The sequence below is a fragment of the Eurosta solidaginis genome, chromosome 2 (assembly GCF_040869045.1).
Source record: "Eurosta solidaginis isolate ZX-2024a chromosome 2, ASM4086904v1, whole genome shotgun sequence".
In the NCBI taxonomy this organism is placed as follows: domain Eukaryota; kingdom Metazoa; phylum Arthropoda; class Insecta; order Diptera; family Tephritidae; genus Eurosta; species Eurosta solidaginis.
This window is the reverse complement of record NC_090320.1, coordinates 239,889,468-239,912,884: the sequence shown is the minus strand read 5'-3', so window position 1 is coordinate 239,912,884 and position 23,417 is coordinate 239,889,468. Positions and strand designations below refer to the sequence as shown.

The window sequence follows — 23,417 nt, the reverse complement described above, 5'->3', positions numbered from 1 at the left end:
GGCCACATTAAACCTTCAGGTCATCCCTCCCTCCCCACCCCCAAGTTCCATGAGGAGCTTGGGGTCGCCAGAGCCTCGGCTGTTAATGAAACAGGATTCGCCACGGATGGGTGAGGTTGACAAGGGTTTGGAGAAGCTATATATTGCGCTGGCAACCTGAAAAGGTTGCGCTACACAACCACTTGAATCTGGTATTTTAGACGCCTCTTACGACAGGCATACCTACCGCGGGTATATTCCAACCACCTGACCCGCTGGGGGTTTTTGAACTAGATCAGCTTGTGTTCTGCAAAATGGATGAATTTGTAGGTAATTGTAGCCATTTTCTCATTCAAAGAAATATATTTTGTAAAATGAATATACAAACTTACGAGACAGCAGAGAAGAACGAACGAGGTTACATTAATTTAAGAAAATAAAACGCCAGGTGGAGCCTTTAAAGCTATGATTATAGTTTCTCCTCTCAACCTAAGGCATTTGCATGCGTCATACTTTAATTGAAATAAACCAAAAATTAAAATGTAATCATAAACATTTATTTATAGATAATCCAAAAAAAAATTTCGACTGCTGAGTAAAATATCACTCTATCTCAGCTGTGATTCCGAAAACGCCCTTTCTCGGAATTTGTTTCATAAATGCCCTATTTGAGAATTTGTTTAAGGAAAAAAATTTTGAAATGGGATGTTGAGCCAAGATACGGTGATATTCCACTCAGCAGTCGACAGTTACAATCACACCATCCAATTAACAGTTCAGAAGAGATCGTATAACAATAGAGAACCGCCAACAGAACAAATAGTCGGAAACAGTAAATTATCAAATCGCGGGTAGGTAATTCACCATTTGGGAAATGTGGCATGAAATTCGCCAATTCCAACGCTAGAAAAAAATGATTTTGATATAATAACCATAATTTAACTATTTTTTTCAATCACTTTAATGTGAAACTTTAACAAAAACACCGCGTTTATTGCTAATCTTCAAGTAGGTAATGTAGTGAATTGCCTACCGCCATTTTGACAATTTCTATTGCTGTCCGTCGTTGGCGTATCTGCCGGCGTAGATGGCGAGAGCTCTACATATCCGACTATATATACAAATTTAAATAATGCAGCTGTTCGAGATTGGATAGACAAATGGATGAAATGCAAATACTAAAAACTGTAGAGAATATTTTCAGTATTTGCATTTCATCCATTTAACTATCCAATCTCGAACAGCTGCATTATTTAAATTTGTATATATAGTCGGATATGTAGAGCTCTCGCCATCTACGCCGGCAGATACGACAGCACAAAGTTTTTCTTCGACAACGCCCGGTGCTCCTCCATCTCCCGCACACGCATTACTTCCATCAAGTCCAGCAGCACAAATCATAGATTCTGTTATAATTTGATGTCGCTCCTTATAACGATCCGAACAAATTTCCGTTGATACTATAGGCACGACAGCTTTTTGGATTATATTCTCACCTATTTTAGTTTTAGCACTTGATACACCCCATCCATAAATTTGCATTGGTGTTTTCGGTTTTAAATCAGTAGAGCAAATATTTATTGTGTCAATTGTAGGCCCCTTAGTAAAGGCTTTTTTTAATAGAATACTACCTATATCCATATCTTTGGTTAGTTCATTAAACTCAGATGCCACATTTGTACGGAACACATCACGACTTTCTCCAGCTTCGTGTACATCGGTTATACCCGCTACAACCTTTAATAAATGCATCCTTTTGTTTCTCAGGCAACTTGCCGCTGTTACAACTAATTGTAAAGTAACTAATGACCCAACGCAATTATGTTTGCCTTTATGACGTATTGATACTACATATGGACTATTCTCTATCTTCGAAGGTTCGCCCTTAAATATGCGAAATTGCGCACTCGCATAGGATAAAAGATAGCTGAGCACTATAAGCACGAGCTCGGAATGATTGCCGAAATTCATTGGAGATTGTGTCTCTTTACGCTGCTTGTGAAATATAAAGAACTAATAGCAAGAACGCTGTTGTGGGTGATATTTATACCTAAACGAAATAAATTCAGATATAACTATTAGAGCTTGTGGAAATTTTTTGTCCCGGAAGCACGGGCTAAAATTTCAAAATCAAGTAAACAAACAGCTTTTGTTCTACCAAATTAACAAATCCAATATAAATATGTATATTCCAACAAAACAAAATAGTTAATAAATGTTTGAACTATTTAGCGGCAATGCACCAATTAAGTAAGTAAATTTGAACAGTTGAACTGTGGTATAAACACCGTGATCGTATTTTTAAACGGTTTTATTTAGCTTGACTTTACAGGCTGGCTGGTTGGCTGGCAGAATTTTGTAATTGAAATTTAAGTAACTTCCCGATAAGCTACAAGCTTGAAACTTGGAATATAGTTCAGAACCCGATGACAATGCAATAATAAGAAAAAACTCCCATAGGTGGCGCATGGATCGCAATATTTCAAAACATCGTGTTTGTGGTCAGATTTGATTCATATTTGGGACACATAATACATACATGAATAGAAAGCGACCCGTGAAAAAATATCGACGCTAGGTGGCGCAACGAACGACATATTCGAGAAAATCGTATTTGTGGTCCGATATAGCTCACATTAGGAATACGTAATACATACATACAAGAATAGAAAGAGATCTACGAAGAAAATCGCCGCTAGTGGCGCAACGATGTAGATATTCAAACAAATCGTATTTGTGGTCCGATATGGCTCATATTTGGAATACATAATACATACAAGAGTAGAAAGAGATGTACCTATGAAAAAATCGCCGCTAGGTGGCGCCAGGATCGGGATATTAAAAAAATTGTATATGTGGTCTAATTTGGCTCATATTTGGAACACATAATACATACATGAATAGAAAGCGACCTATAAAAAATCGCCGCTAGGTGGCGCAAGGATCGAGATATTCAAAAAAATCGTATTTGTGGTCTAATTTGGCTCATATTTGGGACACATAATACATACATGAATAGAAAGCGACCTATGACAAAAATCGCCACTAGGTGGCGCAAGGATCAAGATATTAAAAAAAATCGTGTTTGTGGTCCGATTTGGCTCATATTTGGAACCAATAAATATTAATTATAGTCCGGTAGAAGTGACATCAAAATATTTTGGAGTTTGGAGGAGGGACAAGCATACGTGGCGCAGAGTCGAGTAAAGTCTTTGGAAGGATTATGTGACCTTGATTGTAGCAAATTGTCAGGAAAGAGTCCTAGTAACAATGAGTCACTAAATGGACTAAATAGAATGAGAAATAATACGCAATTAAATAAAGACTAAAAACTTTAAAATAAAATAATTAAACTTTTGGCCACCGTGGTGTGATGGTAGCATGCTCCGACTACCACACCGTATGCCCTGGGTTCTCACCCCGGACAAAGCAACATCAAAATTTTATAAATAAGGTTTTTCAATTAGAAGACAATTTTTCTAAGCGTGGTCGCCCCTCGGCAGTGTTTGGCTAGCGCTGCGGGTGTATTTCTGCCATGAAAAGCTCCCTGTGAAAACTCATCTGCCTTGCCGTCCGGAGTCGGCATAAAACATGTAGGTCCCGTCAGGCCAATTTGTAGGGAAAATCAAGAGGAGCACGACGCAAATTGGAAGAGAAGCTCGGCCTTTGATCTCTTCGGAGGTTATCGCGCCTTACATTTATTTTTTTTTTAAGTGGAAGATGTGTGCTTTTCCGTATTTAATCTGGTTCTATGACAGTATACAATATATCACATAATTAGTTTTGAAACAAATATAACTTATTAAGTGGAATATGTGTACTTTTCCGTATTTAATATGGTTCTATGGCAGTATACAATAGATCACATAATTAGTTTGCCAACAAATATAACTTAATGAGTGGGGTATGTGTGCTTTTCCGTATTTAATCTGGTTTTATGGCAATATACAATAGATCACATAATTAGTTTGTGAACAAATATAACTTAATGAGTGGGGTATGTGTGCGTTTCCGTATTTAATCTGGTTTTATGGCAGTATACAATAGATCACATAATTAGTTTGCGAACAAATATAACTTAATAAGTGGGGTATGTGTGCTTTTCCGTATTTAATCTGGTTTTATGGCAGTATACAATAGATCGCATAATTAGTTTGCGAACAAATATAACTGAATGAGTGGGGTATGTGTGCTTTTCCGTATTTAATCTGATTTTATGACAGTATACAATAGATCGCATAATTAGTTTGCGAACAAATATAACTTAATAAGTGGGGTATGTGTGCTTTTCCGTATTTAATCTGGTTTTATGGCAGTATACAATAGATCGCATAATTAGTTTGCGAACAAAGATAACTGAATTAGTGGGGTATGTGTGCTTTTCCGTATTTAATCTGGTTCTATGGCAGCATACAATAGATCGCATAATTAGTTTGCGAACAAATATAACTTAATAAGTTGGGTATGTGTGCTTTTCCGTATTTAATCTGGTTTTATGGCAGTACATAATAGACCACATGATTAATTTGCGAACAAATATAACTTAATAAGTGGGGTATGTGTGCTCTTCCATATTAAATCTGGTTTTATGGCAGTATACAATAGATCGCATAATTAGTTTGCGAACAAATATAACTTAATAAGTTGGGTATGTGTGCTTTTCCGTATTTAATCTGGTTTTATGGCAGTATACAATAGATCACATGATTACTTTGCGAACAAATATAACTTAATAAATTGGGTTTGTGTGCTCTTTCGTATTTAATCTGGTTTTATGGCAGTACACAATAGATCGCATAATTAGTTTGCGAACAAATATAACTTAATAAGTTGGGTATGTGTGCTTTTGTGTATTTAATCTGGTTTTATGGCAGTATGCAATAGATCACATGATTAATTTGCGAACAAATATAACTTAATAAGTTGGGTTTGTGCGCTCTTCCGTATTTAATCTGGTTTTATGGCAGTATACAATAGATCGCATAATTAGTTTGCGAACAAATATAACTTAATAAGTTGGGTATGTGCGCTTTTCCGTATTTAATCTGGTTTAATGGCAGTATACAATAGATCACATGATTAATTTGGCAACAAATATAACTTAATAAGTTGGGTATGTGTGCTTTTCCGTATTTAATCTGGTTTAATGGCAGTATACAATAGATCACATGATTAATTTGCCAACAAATATAACTTAATAAGTGGGGTATGTGTGCTCTTCCGTATTTAATCTGGTTTTATGGCAGTATACATTAGATCGCATAATTAGTTTGCGAACAAATATAACTTAATTAGTTGGGTATGTGTGCTTTTCCGTATTTAATCTGGTTTTATGGCAGTATACAATCGATCGCATAATTAGTTTGCGAACAAATATCACCTAATAAGTGGGGTATGTGTGCTTTTCCGTATTTAATCTGGTCTTATGGGAGTATACAATAGATCACATAATTATTTTGCAAACAAATATAACTTAATAAGTGGGGTGTGTGTGCTTTTCCGTATTTAATCAGGTTTTATGGCGGTATACAATAGATCACATTATTAGTTTGCGAACAAATATAACTTAATGAGTGGGGTATGTGTGCTTTTCCGTATTTAATCAGGTTTTATGGCGGTATACAATATATCACATAATTAGTTTGCGAACAAATATTACTTAATAAGTGGGGTATGTGTGCTTTTCCGTATTTAATCTGGTCTTATGGGAGTATACAATAGATCACATAATTAGTTTGCAAACAAATATAACTTAATAAGTGGGGTGTGTGTGCTTTTCCGTATTTAATCAGGTTTTATGGCGGTATACAATAGATCACATTATTAGTTTGCGAACAAATATAACTTAATGATTGGTTGAAGCAATACCCCTCTTGTCCACAGTGTAGAGCTAGGTGTAACAGTCGAGATTTGTCTCGATCTGGTCGAGAATTGTAAAACATGTCACAGCCAAACAAAGACAACTCCCGAAATACCAACAACTCACCGAAGGCCACGCCTGAATCTGCAGGAGCGGGAAGAAATCTCGAGGCTGCAGCAGCCATAAGTATGTCTCAGGGTGGAAACACTAATTCAGCTACAAGTGCTGATAATAGTCAGGAAAGGGAAGATATTCGAAGGCGAAATATTGTAGGTGGCGTTATTTCTGCAAGACAGGCCACTATGTTTGAAAGTATCCACTCGCATATCCCAAGTTATAGAACAAAAACTAGAAGCGGCATTAACAAATGCTCTAAGCAGACTGAATATAATCACCCCAGTCAACGATGCTCAAATCCCCACGGAACCACAAGCACCAGATGATCAAAGTTTAACTCATCGGGGTCACACGCCACAACCGAATCGGCATACAACGAACTCGACGCCAATCTGGGTCCAAGATCCTAACAGGTCCAGAGACAATTTTAATCGACAGCTAGAACAGTTTAGATTTAGTGACATGTCGAGTGTACCGAACTCAAGCAAAATAGGACAGCTCATAGCAAGCTGGGACATAAAATTTGACGGAACTTCTAAATTATCGGTAGACAACCTTCTGTATAGAATTGAGTCACAAGTAGTAGACACGCTAGGTGGAAACTTCAATTTGCTGTGCGAGCATGTACAAAGTCTGTTCAGCAAAGACTCCAAAGATTGGTATTGGCGATACAGACGTTCTGTTGAACGGATGACATGGCCAACACTGTGTCAAGCACTGCGGACAAACTTTCAAGAGCATAAAAGCGACACGGAAATAAAAGAACTGATTCGTGCTAGAAAACAGGGCCTTAGCGGAAGTTCCGATGATTTTAGGAACTGTATTCTAAAGATGGCTGAACCTTTACAAACTCCGTTCCCAGAATCGGAACTTGTTGAGATTTTACAAAGGAACTTACGCCCGCGCATTCGTCAACAACTGCTATATGTACCAGTTACATCACTCACAGAATTGCGGAGATTGTGGAGAAAATCTAGCAAACGAAATGTCAAAAATTAATGTGTTAAACACCTTAACACCACTAAGCTTGAGTGCTGGAACTGCCGTAAGGAAGGTCATCGCTATTTCGTCTGTCTGGCCGATAGGACGATATTCTGTTACGGTTGCGGTTTGCCGGAAATATATAAACCGAATTGTGTAAAATGTAAACCGGGAAACTAGCTTCAGTCCCGAATCCTCGCCACGACCAAAAGAGGAAGATGTAAAGAAATTGCTTGTACGCTATAACGAGCTTATAGAAAACAACACGAATTTAACTAAAATAATTCCCTATGAGGTGCGATTAAAAAGCTATAATGCCAAACGTGCGCAAATTTTTAATGACGACAAGAGTAATACGGATAAACGTCATAGACGATCGTCCACTCGCCTAAAGAATTTTTGAAAAAACGTAAAAAGTCAGAGGAAAATACTAAGTAATATTATTTGTTCAGTTCAACAACAGTCTAACGATATAAGGCCATACGCTGAAATCGAAATTTTCAACGAAAAATACATGGGCTTACTCGACAGCGGAGCCCAAGTAGTTCGTTAGCTAAAGAATTATATAGAACTAGGAATCTAGGTCAACACAAAGTTACGGTATGTACGGCGGATGGGCGCAACCAAATTGTGGTTGTAAATATAGAAGTCGATGTAAAATTCAAGAATCAATATCGTTAGCTTAATGTGAAAATGTGCTAAGTCACTTTTTTTGAAAAATTGTATTTTAATGCAGTTTTAAAACTGAATTCAAAATACATCGATCACAAAAAAAAATATTTAAATTTTTAATTTTTACGTGCTGTGGGCAATGATGTGTAAATGTGCTAAGTCGTCAGCTGTTAAAAAAAATGTGCTAAGTCAACCAGTCAATAATATCAATCTGAATTACTAGCGAATTAAAACGCAGCGGCTGCGCTGGCTAGGCCATGTTATGAGAATGAAAGATGATGCTCCGGCCAAGAAAGTGTTTCTATCGGAACCCGGCTATGGAAGAGGGGACCGCCCCACTCCGTTGGAAGGACCAGGTGGAAAACGATTTAAACTCCCTTGGTGTGACCAATTGGCGCCGGTTGGCGGAGCGAAGGAGCGACTGGCACGCCTTCTTGGACGGCCATAACCGTTTAGACGGTTAAGCGCCAAATAAGTAAGTAAGTAAGTCTAAAAGTAGATGCTTTGTTGTTGTTGTTGTTGTTGTATTAACGGTAAAGACACTCCCCGAAGGCTTTGGGGAGTGTTACCGATGTTGATGGCCCTTTGCCGGATTTAGATCCGGTAGAAAGCACTATTAAGGTACTACTAGCTCGACCATCTCGGGAACGATTTATATGACCACATTAAACCTTCTAGGCCATACCGCCCTCCCCACCCCCTAGTTCCATGAGGAACTTGGGGTTGCCAGAGCATCGGCTGTCAATGAAACAGAATTCGCCACAGTTAGGTGAGTTGAAAATTGGGTTGGAGAAGCTATATATTGTGCTGACAACCCCTTTAGAGAGTTGCGAACACAACCCCTTTAGAGAGTTGCGAACACAACCCCTTGAAATTGGATTTACCCAATTGAGACATGCCTTTGGTCTATGATAAATGCTTTGCGCTGACTATAATCTACTCCAATTCCTACATGTCGATAACTAAATGCTTTCTTACAGACTAGTTAAAAATAGAAAACAATTCAAGCTTAAACTTATATAAGCTGTTATTAAAATTAATAACACTACTGAATCGATTTGCTAGATGTATAGCCCTAATTATAGGTTCATTCATAGCATAATTCGTGTTATGAGTTATTTCGATAAATAGTCTTTTATGCCGAAGATCACGCAGTGGAAAATATGGAATGAACAAAGTAGATAAATCAGAGCAATTCGTGCTAAAGTTTATTACATTATAGGCAAGCATGAGTGAGATAAAATTTCTTCTGCCATGCAAAGCCTGAAGACCAAGCAATTTGTGACTGCTGGTATATGATTGGAGGCCGTCTGGACAGTGAAGCACACGTAAAGCAATTTTGTAAAATTTTTTGGAACTTTCTCAATTTTATAGGAGTTAGATTCATAGAAAGGATTCCATATTATTGAGCAATATTCAATACCACTTCTGACCAAGCATATATGTATGAATATTGAGCAGCTTCCTTGAGATTTTGTAAAGGTATCAAATATAAGGCAGTCGTAAATTGCCATATACCAAAAGTAATTTTTTGGCCCTTACCGCTGGTGGGGGGAACCAAAGAATACTTTAAAGAAGCAAAACAATGTTTTTAATGAGAAGCTAATGCGTTCTCAAATCTTAAACAAATGCCCCTTACCTCTGGTGGGGGGAAGCAGTTTGTATTAAAATAAGAAGTGCTTGGTTTGAGAGTTCAAAGAATTCTGATTTATTTACAAAATTATCTTACTTTATATACACTTGTCTTATCCTAGCTTTCTTATAATTTGTTGTTGTATACATAAATATTTACAAAGGTTCATTTACATGTGTGTGTGTGTGAATGTCTTATCTTTAACTATATTTATTTACATATATTTGTTTTGTTGATATGAGCGACCTCGTATGCATTATCTTATCTTTGTTTGTGTAAATAGTTCATATTTACAGAGGTTCATTTGCTACATATCTATATACATGTGTTTGTGCGTGATTGTCTTATCTTTGTTTAAATAGGTCGCTCAATCGCTAAAATATAGTTTCTAAGAGTGGACTGTATTTACAAATCGGTTAACTACTATTATCCTGTAAATAAGAAAAAATGTTCAAGGTTGCTTGAACAATATCTAAAGTGCCTTCAACTTCATAGGGTCCTTAAAGTCACTGGTGTTACGTCTACTGAACCCAACCATTGCAACAAATTTTGAATCAACGAAATCAATGTGACTAGAAAAATAGAGTTTGGAGTCAAAATTTACACCCAAGTCTTTACCCTCTTGACAACGATTAAGAGATTTAGCATTTAGTTTGTAGATAAAGTATGTGGCAGTTGTCTTTATGGAATAAGACACATCACAGCATTTGTTTGAATTTAAAAATAAGTTATTGTCCGCGCACCATCCGGCAAAAGAGTCCAGATCAGAACCGTTAGAAATAAAATAAATAAATAAATGTAAGGCGCGATATCCCCCGAAGAGATTTTAGGCCGAGCTTCTCTTCCAATTTTTCCTACAAATTTGCGGGACCGGACCTACTTGTTCTATGCCGACTCCGAACGGCATCTGCGAGGCAGATGAGTTTTCACTGAGTGCTTTTCTTGGCAGAAATAAACTCAGAGTGCTTGCCAAACACTGCAGAGGGGCGACCCCGCTTAGAAAAATTTTCTTCTAATTCAAAAACCGTATTTCTAAAATTTTGATGTTGCTTTGCCCGGGGTGTGAACCCAGGGCATTTGGTGTGGTAGGCGGAGCACGCTACCATCACACCATGGTGGCCGCCAATAGTTAGAAATAGTTTGACAAATAAATAGTATTTTTTGTGAAATACATATATAGTTTTAGTGTCATATTCCAATCATTAGAGGGGGAGGAGTGATGGGGAAACACATTGAGTAAAAAGTGCTAAGTCAGGAGAAAAAATTTGTTTTGAGTGAGGAAATTGTGCTAAGTCATCAAATAGCTGCTGGGTTAGCATACATGATTTTTATTTATCCTTTTCAAAGCTTCTACACTCAAAAGCATTGCAACTAAGGTATCCACATTCACAGTTTTGAAAAAAAAAGGTTATTTCAAAAATTATTCAGTATTTTTCATCTCCTGTAAAATTCGTAAAAAGTGACTTAGCACATTTTCACATTAAACTAAATGTGAAATTAATTTTTTTGTTATTCCGAGCATTTCTCAAAAAGTAATACTAGGTGTCGATTTTTGGGTAAAATTCCAAGTTGCGCCACATATAGTCTCGGAAATTAAAAGCGCCTTCGATGTCAACTGCACCGAAGAAAATACTATTCCCCTGTCTGAGGAGCAAAAGCGGCTACTTTGGTCTGTCGTTAATCGTTTTCCTAGTTTTGAGAAAGAGGGATTAGGAAAAACCCATCTAATGGAACATATTATTGAGCTCGATGCTAACGCACGCCCAATCAAACAACGGTATTTTCCCATATCACCAGCCATAGAGAAACTAGTTCACGAGGAGGTCGATGAAATGCTTCGGTTAGGAGTAATTGAAGAATCGCCAAATAGCGCCTGGTCTAGTCCCGTAGTACTAGTCAAGAAGCCCAACAAAGTTCGACTTTGCCTTGATTCAAGGAAAGTTAACGCGTTGACTATTAAGGACGCCTACCCGCTCCCACATATCGATGGCATTCTCAGCAGATTGCCTAAAGCTAAGTTTATTAGCTCGCTAGATTTACGTAGAGCTTTCTGGCAAATCCCGCTAGCCAAAAACCGTAGGCATTTTACGTGTTTCATCGTTTCAAATCGCCCACTGTATAGATACTGTGTTGTGCCTTTCGGGTTATGTAACGCGCCGCAAGCGCTGTGTAGATTAATGGATCGAGTCGTACCACCTTACCTCAATGACCAAGTATTTGTATACCTGGACGATTTGTTGATTATTTCCGAAGATTTTGAAGCCCATCTTAAAGTTTTGTCCGATATTGCACACCACCCACGAAAAGCTGGTCTAACAATAAATGTGCAGAAGAGCAAATTCTGTATATGCGAAGTTAGGTATCTAGGCTACATCGTAGGTGAAGGAATCTTACGTACCGACCCCGACAAAATCACGTCCGTCATAAATTTCCCAGCACCCTCGAACGTAAAGCAACTGAGGATATTTCTAGGTATGGCTGGGTGGTATAGAAGATTCGTTGGCAATTTCGCGGCATTAACTACACCACTCACGAACTTGCTGAAGAAGAGTAGAAGATTCGAATGGAACGAAAGTGCAAAAATTGCCCTTGAAAGAGAAGCTCTGTTCAGCTCCCGTTTTAGCTTAGCTAACCCAAATTACAAAACCCCTTTATCACACAGTGTGATGCTAGTAGACTTGGTGTTGGTGCGGTTCTGTCCCAGAAAAACGAAGATGGAATCGAGGTACCAATAGCATACTTCCCCAAAAATTGAACAAAGCACAAACAAACTACAGCGTTACAGAGCTTGAATGTTTAGCAGCCATACTAAGTTTAAAAAAATTTAGAGCCTATGTCGAAGAACAAGAATTCACAATTGTAACGGATCACGCTAGTCTTCAATGGCTGATGCGACAATCGGATTTGTCTGGCCGATTGGCTCGGTGGTCCTTAAAGCTCCAAGGCTTCCGATTCAGAATTGAACATAGGAAAGGAGCTCAAAATGTCGTTCCAGACTGCCTCTCTCGTCAAAACTTTGAGATATATTAGAAAAGAATGAACTGAATGAGCTCGAGGTCGGTCCTCTGATTGATTTGGAGTCCTCCGAATTTGAATCCAATGATTACAAGAAGTTGAAGCAATATATTAGAAGTAATGAGTTTCGCCTACCCGACTTGAAAGTTGTCGACAGACATGTTTATAAGCGTATTGACTTCCCAGATGGCAATCCAGAGTTGGAAACTTATAATTTGAAGCTATGGGTTCCAAAGAGCTTAGTTAGGCAAATTATTGAAAATGCTCATTGCCCTCCCAACAAATGCCATGGTGGGGTTGCAAAAACCTTACAACGTTTGCGTATTAATTTTTATTGGCCAAATATCACTACCGACGTTAACAACTTTGTATAGAAATGCGACATATGTAAACAAAGTAAGGCTCCAAACATAACACTTCGTCCGCCCATGACTACGCAGATCAGTACTGAGCGGCCATTTCAAAAACTATAAATCGATTTGTTAGGACCCTATCCACGATCGAAGAAAGGGCACATTGGAATCTTAATAGTGCTGGACCATTTGACAAAATTTGTACTACTAAACCCTATCAAGAAATTTACTAGTGCACCTATTTCAGACTTTTTGTGCGTTTTACACACTGTCCAATCTCCTTACATACTCACAAGGAAAATAAATATTTTTTTTTGCTTACTTCCCTACCCCTGTTTGGTTCAATGTTTTTTGCACACATTTAGGAGACTCACCATCACAAACTCACCATGACAGTCAACCAGCTGATTAGCGATAGACAGATAACGATAGATGTTTTTGGTATCTGATAGAAGATAGCGGGGTTGGCGGGCTGGGGGGCGGAAACAATTTTCACTCAACTATTTCCTTTTCTTCTGGTGCTGTAAGTTGAACTTACCCGAGAAAGTATATAAATCGAATCATCATTTAATCATCCATATACAATCGCATTGCGCAAGTTGGTATGTATTAACGAATTCTAAAGCTGCTGCAACAAAAAAATGTATTAAATTGTAACGGAAATTCTTGCCCGAGCACTGCTTTTGGGTATTACTACTAAGATTCCATAAACCCTAGTAGTAGCTAATGCGAATGAATCTAATGTATTACACTTGAAAGTAAAACAAGAAAAAAAGTATGTATTACATTCCATAAACATCCAATACAAAATTTATAAACCATTATATTGTAAAATACGAGGCGCCGAATCCAAATAATCGTATGTAATTCGTAAAGATCGGCCATTATAAGTATAAAGTAGAAGTCTCAGGAGGATTCTGAAAATATGAGTCGTCTATCCTGAATATACAATGAACAAAGAATATATCATCATAAGTGAAAAGTAGAAATTCTCATTAAAACAAAACTTTTTCACTTCATAATTTTTTCTTCTGTAATAAAAGACATTTTTTAGAAAGTAATTGTTTATTTCAACATTTGGTGACCCCGACGTGATTTGAACATGCCGTTGGTTATGAGAGAGGAAAATTCTGGCAACAATCCGTCAGCATCAGCATCAACAACATCCGGCGTGAGACCGTCTTCATTTTCTGCAACTTCAGTGCCGGGCACCGTATCGGCTGGTGAGAGTTTTTCGGCACGTATCCCTAAACTACCAACTTTCTGGCGTGAAGAACCTGAAATCTGGTTTCTGCAAATTGAATCAAGTTTCAACATTGCTGGCGTAAGTCAAAACTCAACAAAATTTGACTATCTTCTAAGCCATCTGGACCCATCGATTCTTTACGTGGTGAAAGACATCATCAAGAATCCTCCAGCACAAGGACGTTATGAAGCTATGAAGACCCGAATTATTAAACTATTTACTGAATACGAAGAGAGTTAACTGAAGCAGCTGCTGAACAATGTAGTTAGGTGATCAAAAGCCTTCACATCTCATGCACCGCATGAAAGCCTTAGCTGGATTTAAGGTCAGTGATAATGTGTTAAAAATGTTATTTTTTGAAAGACTTCCGAAAAAAGTCAAGTGCATCCTTGGGGTAACAGAATGCAATCAATTAGATAAGCTGGCAATATTAGCTGATAAAATTTTTGAGCGATTTTCTTCTACTTCGGCATTATCCTTTGCTGAATGAGAATAAAAAAAATTTCGAACTGCTATGCCTCGTAATGACATATCGTTACATTCCGAATTTTCTACTTTTTCATTAAAATTGGAATCGATCATATCGAGAATAGAAGCTATCGAGAACCGATCTCGCAATTCAAATCGTGGTAGTTCATCTAGACGTAGCTTATCTCAATCTGGTGAAAAGTCACGAAACCGCAAAGATTCAGGGTTATGCTGGTATCATTGGCGTTTTGCTGAGAGAGCAATCAAGTGTATACAGCCATGTGTATTTAAAAATCCAAAAAACTAATTCCGCCGTCGTCAGAAGTTGCGACCGCTCATGATGATGGTAATGTATCTGGTCGACTATTCATCACTGAGCGTAAGGCAAAAGTAATGTTTTTAATAGATTTAGGGGTTGAACTTTCTGTTTTCCCATGCAAGTCATCAAAACAAGTGGAATATTACATAGCAAGTGGGTTACCACATAATGGCCGGAAGCTTTCCCTATTGTAAATATTAAAGCTGAAACAGTTTGCAGAACGTTTTACCATTTTTGGGTATGCCGGTTTGGATGTCCAAATATTATTATTTCTGATAGAGGTCGTCAATTTGTACCATCACTTGTTCGTGATCTTGCAAAGTTTCTTGGAGCAACACATCATGTCGCCGCGGTAGGTATGCCTGTCGTAAGGTGCGACTAAAATACCAGATTCAAGGGGCTGTGTAGCGCAACCCTTCAGGTTGCCAGCGCAATATATAGCTTCTCCAAACCCAATTGTCAACCTCTCCTATCCCGGCGAATCCTGTTTCACTAACAGACGAGGCTCTGGCAACCCCAAGTTCCATGAGGAGCTTGGGAGGGAGGGAATGGCCTGAAGGTTTAATGTGGCTACAAAAATCGTTCCCGAGATGGTCGGGTTAGCACCTTAATGGTGCTGTGGTACCGGAGCGTACCGGATCTGTATCCGGCAAAGAACCATCACATCGATAACACTCCCGAAAGCCTTCAGGGAGCAACCTTATCGCTACAACAACAACATGTCAGCTTATCATCCACAATCGAATGGTTTAGTTGAGCGTTTTCACCGTACTTTAAAGGCAGGATTAAGATGTAATGAAAATTTACAATGGACATCAACGCTAAATTCCGTGCTTTTAGGAATTCGTACTTCTTTTAAAGATAATTTGAAAACTACTTCTGCTGAACTTATATATGGAGAACAAATTCAACTTCCAGAACATTTCTTTCAACCACAACTAAATAATTGGAGATCCGCCAGATTTCGTTTTAACTTTAAAAAGAATTATGAAAAATTTACAACCTATTTCAACTTCGGCACATTCCAGAGAACCAATTTTATTAGCAAAGATTTATATACATGTACACATGTTTGGATTCGTGTTGATGCTGGTCGATCATCTTTAGATTTTAAATACTCAGGACCGTATGAAGTTATTGAACGATTTCCAAAATACTTTAAAAACATAAAATGTAAGTTCCATTTGAATAATACTTTACTTTCTGTTTTTTTTTTTACATATTTAAGTGTTGTTGAAAGATTTACTAAGGCTTAGGTTTGGTCTTTTTCTTTTAAAATATATGCATGAACAATATATATGTATGTACATACCTAACAGGCAAAGTAAAGTAAAGGTAAGTTTTTAAAAGATTTACAAAAATAGATATTAAGCTAACAAAACGCTGATTTTTTTGTTTACAAAACGTTTGACAGAAAACGTAACATAATCGATCGAGTAATGGAACGTTGGTTAGAAGCTTAAGTGTAAGCTTACATAAAATGTCAAAAGAAAGCAAGGCGTGTGATTCCTGTTTATAAAACTAAACCATTAACTAACATTCGGTTTCAACGTTTACAAAAAGATGATTGAAGAAAATCAAAATGTATTTAATATCGAAAGCGCTTAGACTTCTCTTTTATAAACTTAGTTAAAGTTATTTCCAAAAGCATTTACAGAAATGCCTGTTGGGTATTTACATATATATATGCATATTTACGAGTATACAACCCACTACTCAGCTTTCATTTGTTGCACATCGGTTTCTATTGTTCCGTCTTTTGAGAAGATCATCCTGCCATATATTTTGTGGCAGAATTAGAAATTAAATACATCTTCTTTTAGTTCTACATCATTGTAAGAATATACATGCGTTTCACTATACATTAATGCCTAGGTTTTCTTATTTGGGCAAATGCAACTGAATGAAGAAACCATGTAATAACTATGTATGTATGTACATATATTGAGATAGGTCAGTAGTTCCATTTCGCTTACCCCCAAAAAATAGTTTCTAATACTTCACATAAATTTAACGCTTACTATATAAGTTAATGGAGGTTATAAGTGAATATTTAATCATAGATATCGAAAGATAAACACGTTTTAACGTATTCTTAAATACCTAAGTGTAAGCAACTAACACAATAAGTACAAATGTGAATTGTATTGAATAAAATTAACTATGGAAGTTTAAATTTGAAAATGATAGTCTGATTCCTTAGGAAATGTCTGTGTTTGGTAGCTCACGCTGCTGAAGCTCCGGGATTAAGCCAGTGCACACGCCATAGTTGTGGGTAGTAGAAGGGCACTCCCGAATGAGGAAGGTGTTAACGTCAAGGGGTTCATAACAGATTTATAGAAGTTACGTGGACGTCTGGTTTTGGGATCTAGCCCAGAATAACCTGTCCGATGCATCCTTTACACGAGACACACTGACAAGAGTATGACCGTCCTAAAAAGATTCTTTTCCGGCAGATGCAGCAAAACCATTTCTCACAACCGGGGTCAGGAGACGGACCCGGATTGGTTTCGATACCTTCCCGGAGCAAGAGAATATGGAGCAGTCCCGCATTAAGGGGCTGCTAGGAGGATGGCAATTTATGGGAGGGACGCAACAAATTAAATGGGGTTACCCTGAAATGACAGTCCTTGGTCGGGAAAAATCCCGAATCGCTCCGGTACATAGAACCGACTACCTTGGGAAGCGTCGTTCCGGAGATGGTCGGGCTTGGTACCGGAACGTACTGGATCTGCATCCGGCAAAGGACCATTAACTCGATAACACTCCACAAGGCCTTCGGAGAGTGTCCTTATCGCTACAACAACAACAACTTGGGCTAAAGACAAAGAAGCGCTTATTACCACTTACAAAGCAATTGGCCGGCAGATTGAATGCTACGCGTCCTCGATATGGTCGCCAAGCCTTAAGGTTACTGCCTGGAAGAAAATACAGGCCTGCCAAAACACTGCCGTCAAAACCGCTACGGGCTACCTTTTTATGTCCCCAGAACACCACCTACACAATGCTGTGAGAGTATTCCCCATTTGGGAGATAATCTAAATGCTGAACAAAAAGTTTCTGTTGACTACCCTGTTGGCATCCCACCATTCATCTGATTGAAGAGGCCATACCTCACCACCATATTAAGAGGTCAACTCCGTTAGCATTATGAGGAAATAGAACACAGCCGTATGAAGCAAGAAAGCACAAGCAGGTCTTCGGTGATATCCATAAACAGGCGTTGGACCTCTATGCCACGAATTGCCCGGCGGATCAAGTTCTTAAAGAGAAATACTCAGAACTCGCAGAAGAGGAACGCACTCCTCCTAGGGAAACGATTATCACTCTAGCTCAACTTCGATTTGGTACTGTAACAGGTTAAACTTTTACCTATCCAGAATCAAACCCGACATACAAAATGTATGCCCTGCTTGCAATGCGTCCGCACATGACACCAGCCCTCTCTTCAATCGCAATGTGGAACCAGCGCTTCTTACACCCCTCTCAATATGGTCGACCCCGGTTGAAAAAGCAATTTGCCTTGGACTCCCGTTAGAGGATATTGATGACAATTTGTGATCGGTCGCGCCTATTGGATGGGGCGAAGCACGGCTACAACAACAACAACGGTGCTCGCCTACCACAACGAAGATCCCTTTGAAGCAACATAAAATACAACATATATGTACATATGTTTATTCATTTTTCACCGATAATTCATCTGCTTGCAGATACCGTTCGATGTCGGCGTAAAACATGTAGGTCCCGTCTTGCCTATTTGTGGGAAAAATTAAAAGAACGAGGCAAATCAGAAAAGAAGCTCGGCCTAAACCTTCTCGGTGGTACAACGCGTGTTGTAATTTTTTTCCCGGTGTCTGTATCTCCTTGCTAGATGCAACTAGTTGAATCTAGACATCGTGCCGCATAAATAAATAAAAATAAAACAAATTTAGTATCTCTTAGCGTCTCTTTCGCTTTTGTGTTGTTTGCAATTACTTTTACTTATCTGGTTATTTCATAGCATTTATTTTATTACATTCTAACTTTGTGACCTAATTGAATTTTGATTAGAAATTGTTGGCAAATAACTTTTTGAGTAATATTTTTTTTTTTTTTTTGGATTTGTCTGTATTCATCTGAATACAGCTGGTTGGTTAAGATGTTTGTGATATCACCTTATACACCATGTAACAAGATTTTTGTAGAGTTCCCACTCAGCATTTAGGTGATTCAATTTTGAATTTCCCTACATATTAATACAATTTGATTCCTCTTTCTGACTAAATAATGAGTTATCATACAATTGAACAAAAGAAATAATCAAATATGAGTACTTTTGATGATGAAAAACTAAAAAGCATTTTTCGATCACTTTTTGGAATCATTTTTGAAGTCTTTTAATGACTAAATTTTAATATTTCATAAAAACCAACAAAAATAATAATAAAATATGCTTACCTTTGATGATCAAAAACTGAATATATTTTTTCAATCACATTTTGGAATCATATTTGAATCAAATGTGTTTACTTTAGGTGATCAAAAATTTATAATAATTTTTCAGTCAGCTTTCTGAATCTTTTGTGAATATATTTGTTTACTGAATAATGAACTTTCACTTGTTTATATTTTTTAATTTTCATTAAAAATCTTTTTTTTTTTTACATACACATATTTATTCAATCATGAAGCTAAGAAAAAATATATAAAAATTTTATTATTTATGCAAAATATGTATATTCTTCAAGACAAAAGTAATGTAATGCTGCTCGTGAACGAAGATTTCCCCAACCATTTCACCCCTTCAGCTTCCCAGAAAATACATAATGATTGGACAATACATAGGTTGTGAGCTAGTTGAACCCCAGGTAAGTGAAACTATCTTGACATACCTGGATACGGCTTCAACATCCCGTATCGTATCCGTATTTTAAGATGCAGACGACAATGCTGATATTGGATGTTGTAGTCGCAGGTGTATATCGGTATATCGGTATGTATATCGGTCAAGTTTGTTTGCGAGTTAGTTGTGGTTCGAATAGCTCACTTTCGATTGCTTTATTCCCCTGATGAAATAAGATTATTATGTAGTATCCTATTTTGAATGAATAAATGCATTATAATGGCATTCAAAAATGATTCAAAAAACTCAACCAAAACGATTGAAATATATTCACGAATATGACCAAAAAATGACTGTGAAAAGCAGTCAAATATTACTCGAAAACTATTAAAGCTCAATTCTACAATAATATCAAATATGAATAAAAGGAGTTTCGAAATAGGAATCATAAATGATTATTCAAGAATAATCAAATTTATGGTACATTTTTCTCCCGACGATACGTTAATTTTCGAACAGAAAATTCTTTTAAATTTGAACGTTTTTAATCATCTTGGGGTATGATATTTAAATATTTTTTGATCAAAATTTTCAAAAAATGCTGGCTGGGTTGTTTATGTTGCCAAAAAAAACCAACAGTGGATGTTTTGGAGTGGATTTACATAGAAATTTTCTTTTTAATAGTATTTTTATATCTACTCTAATTTCTTCATTTCGTTATTAATTATAACTTATATTCTATGATTACATACATTTAGATGTTTGTTTATATAAATTTACATTGTGTATTTGTATTTTATATTTTTATGTATGTAAAGCGAGAAAAGAAAATCTGTGATTTTATTCTAAATCTAATAATTCAAAATTTTTATGTGTTGGTTATTAAACACACCTTATAACTTTTTAGAAAGCTGTGCCTCACATATAAATTTAACAAGTTCTTCATATATTTTTATACTTTTTGATTTAAGTAGTTCTAATAAGGATGTGGAATTTTTAAAAATATTGTAGTTGTTTCGCAGCGTGTGAAACTTAGTACATTCAAATATAAGATGCTCTGGCGTTTCTATGGAGGTGCAAAATGAACATACTTCAGACACATCATGCCTGAAGCTGCTTAAATATTGTTTGGAGTACGTGTGTCCTGTAATGAGTCTGTTAATGAGCTTAATTTCATATGGATCCATATGAATTTGCTTATTAATGTACCAGGGCTTCTGATACGTGTCTGAACATATTGTTGCAAAATAAGTACCTCTGGAGATACTTATTGTTTGAAATTCGTTGTTCCATTCATTTGTTAAAATCTGTTTTATTTTTATTAGAGCTTCTTGAGATGTGAGAGCAGTATCTATTGCTGCCCCTCTTGTAGCAGCTTCTTTGGCAGCAATATCCGCCTTTTCATTAAACAAAATTCCAACATGGCTGGGCGTCCAAATAATTTGGATTTCATCCAGGTTGGAGCTATTCAATTTATTATGAATCTCTGCAACTATGAAATTATTTGTTGTTTTCTTTTTTAGAGCATTTATTGAGGATAGGCTGTCTGTGAAGATGGCCAATTTCTTAAATTTTTCCATTGCTGCAATTTTTATCGCTTGTTTGATAGCTGTCAGTTCCCCAAAGGTAGATGAGTATTTATCATCAATCCTGTATAAGTATGATAAATTTTTGTATATATCATGTGTGCTGCAGCCTGTGCTGCTTTCTGTTACCGAAGCATCCGTTGCTAGAATAAAAAAGCCTTTGTTATGTAAGTCTGCCTTTATTTCATTGTACATAGCTTTAAGTTGTTCTTTAGAATACTGATTTTTTTAGCTGTCAAGGTTCGTGCCTAATAGGTGTAGGTTACAGTGTCTACGGAATGTGATGTTTGTGTCTATTTTGTCAAAGATATCTTCAAACTTATTGTATATGTAGCTGTAACTAGAGTTTATTTCCGGGTTGTTTTGGAGTTGAGATATAAGTGAGTCATTAATAAACCATTGTTTGGTTAGCTCCTTCGCTGTCAACCATTTAGCTCTTGTTAATGGCGGTAGTTCTCCTGCCAATGCATATCTACTATGAATTGGAGTACTGGGAGGTACTCCTAAGCATCTCCTTATAGTTTCATTAGAGATTGTTTGAAGTTTTGAATTGTAACCTTTAACCTGGAGTGGATTTACATAGAAATTTTCTTTTTAATAGTATTTTTATATCTACTCTAATTTCTTCATTTCGTTATTAATTATAACTTATATTCTATGATTACATACATTTAGATGTTTGTTTATATAAATTTACATTGTGTATTTGTATTTTATATTTTTATGTATGTAAAGCGAGAAAAGAAAATCTGTGATTTTATTCTAAATCTAATAATTCAAAATTTTTATGTGTTGGTTATTAAACACACCTTATAACTTTTTAGAAAGCTGTGCCTCACATATAAATTTAACAAGTTCTTCATATATTTTTATACTTTTTGATTTAAGTAGTTCTAATAAGGATGTGGAATTTTTAAAAATATTGTAGTTGTTTCGCAGCGTGTGAAACTTAGTACATTCAAATATAAGATGCTCTGGCGTTTCTATGGAGGTGCAAAATGAACATACTTCAGACACATCATGCCTGAAGCTGCTTAAATATTGTTTGGAGTACGTGTGTCCTGTAATGAGTCTGTTAATGAGCTTAATTTCATATGGATCCATATGAATTTGCTTATTAATGTACCAGGGCTTCTGATACGTGTCTGAACATATTGTTGCAAAATAAGTACCTCTGGAGATACTTATTGTTTGAAATTCGTTGTTCCATTCATTTGTTAAAATCTGTTTTATTTTTATTAGAGCTTCTTGAGATGTGAGAGCAGTATCTATTGCTGCCCCTCTTGTAGCAGCTTCTTTGGCAGCAATATCCGCCTTTTCATTAAACAAAATTCCAACATGGCTGGGCGTCCAAATAATTTGGATTTCATCCAGGTTGGAGCTATTCAATTTATTATGAATCTCTGCAACTATGAAATTATTTGTTGTTTTCTTTTTTAGAGCATTTATTGAGGATAGGCTGTCTGTGAAGATGGCCAATTTCTTAAATTTTTCCATTGCTGCAATTTTTATCGCTTGTTTGATAGCTGTCAGTTCCCCAAAGGTAGATGAGTATTTATCATCAATCCTGTATAAGTATGATAAATTTTTGTATATATCATGTGTGCTGCAGCCTGTGCTGCTTTCTGTTACCGAAGCATCCGTTGCTAGAATAAAAAAGCCTTTGTTATGTAAGTCTGCCTTTATTTCATTGTACATAGCTTTAAGTTGTTCTTTAGAATACTGATTTTTTTAGCTGTCAAGGTTCGTGCCTAATAGGTGTAGGTTACAGTGTCTACGGAATGTGATGTTTGTGTCTATTTTGTCAAAGATATCTTCAAACTTATTGTATATGTAGCTGTAACTAGAGTTTATTTCCGGGTTGTTTTGGAGTTGAGATATAAGTGAGTCATTAATAAACCATTGTTTGGTTAGCTCCTTCGCTGTCAACCATTTAGCTCTTGTTAATGGCGGTAGTTCTCCTGCCAATGCATATCTACTATGAATTGGAGTACTGGGAGGTACTCCTAAGCATCTCCTTATAGTTTCATTAGAGATTGTTTGAAGTTTTGAATTGTAACCTTTAGGCGCATTTGCGAAGGTAGTACAACCATACTCAGTCTTTGTTCTTACAAAGGGTTTGTAGAAGTTTAAACTATATTTTGGACTTAGTCCTGCCTTAATTGTAGTTAGCTTTGATATTAGGTTTACTGCTTTCTGCACTTCTTTTTTGATTTTGTTAACATGATCTTTTTTGTGGATCTAAAATTCATAACTCTACCTAATATTTTTATTTCATCTGCCTGTACAATTGGAGTATTCTGTATATTAAGATTGAAAGATTGTTTTTTACCAGATGTCATGTACATGAATTTTGTTTTTGA

The 23,417-nt window shown here is 36.6% G+C and overlaps 1 protein-coding gene across 2 annotated transcripts in view; it reads right to left on the bottom strand.

Annotated features, from left to right (window-relative positions):
* The window catches only part of LOC137240725 (bridge-like lipid transfer protein family member 3B), a 151,094-nt gene that overhangs the window by 113,425 nt on the left and 14,252 nt on the right, over positions 1–23,417 (bottom strand). The window lies entirely within an intron of this gene.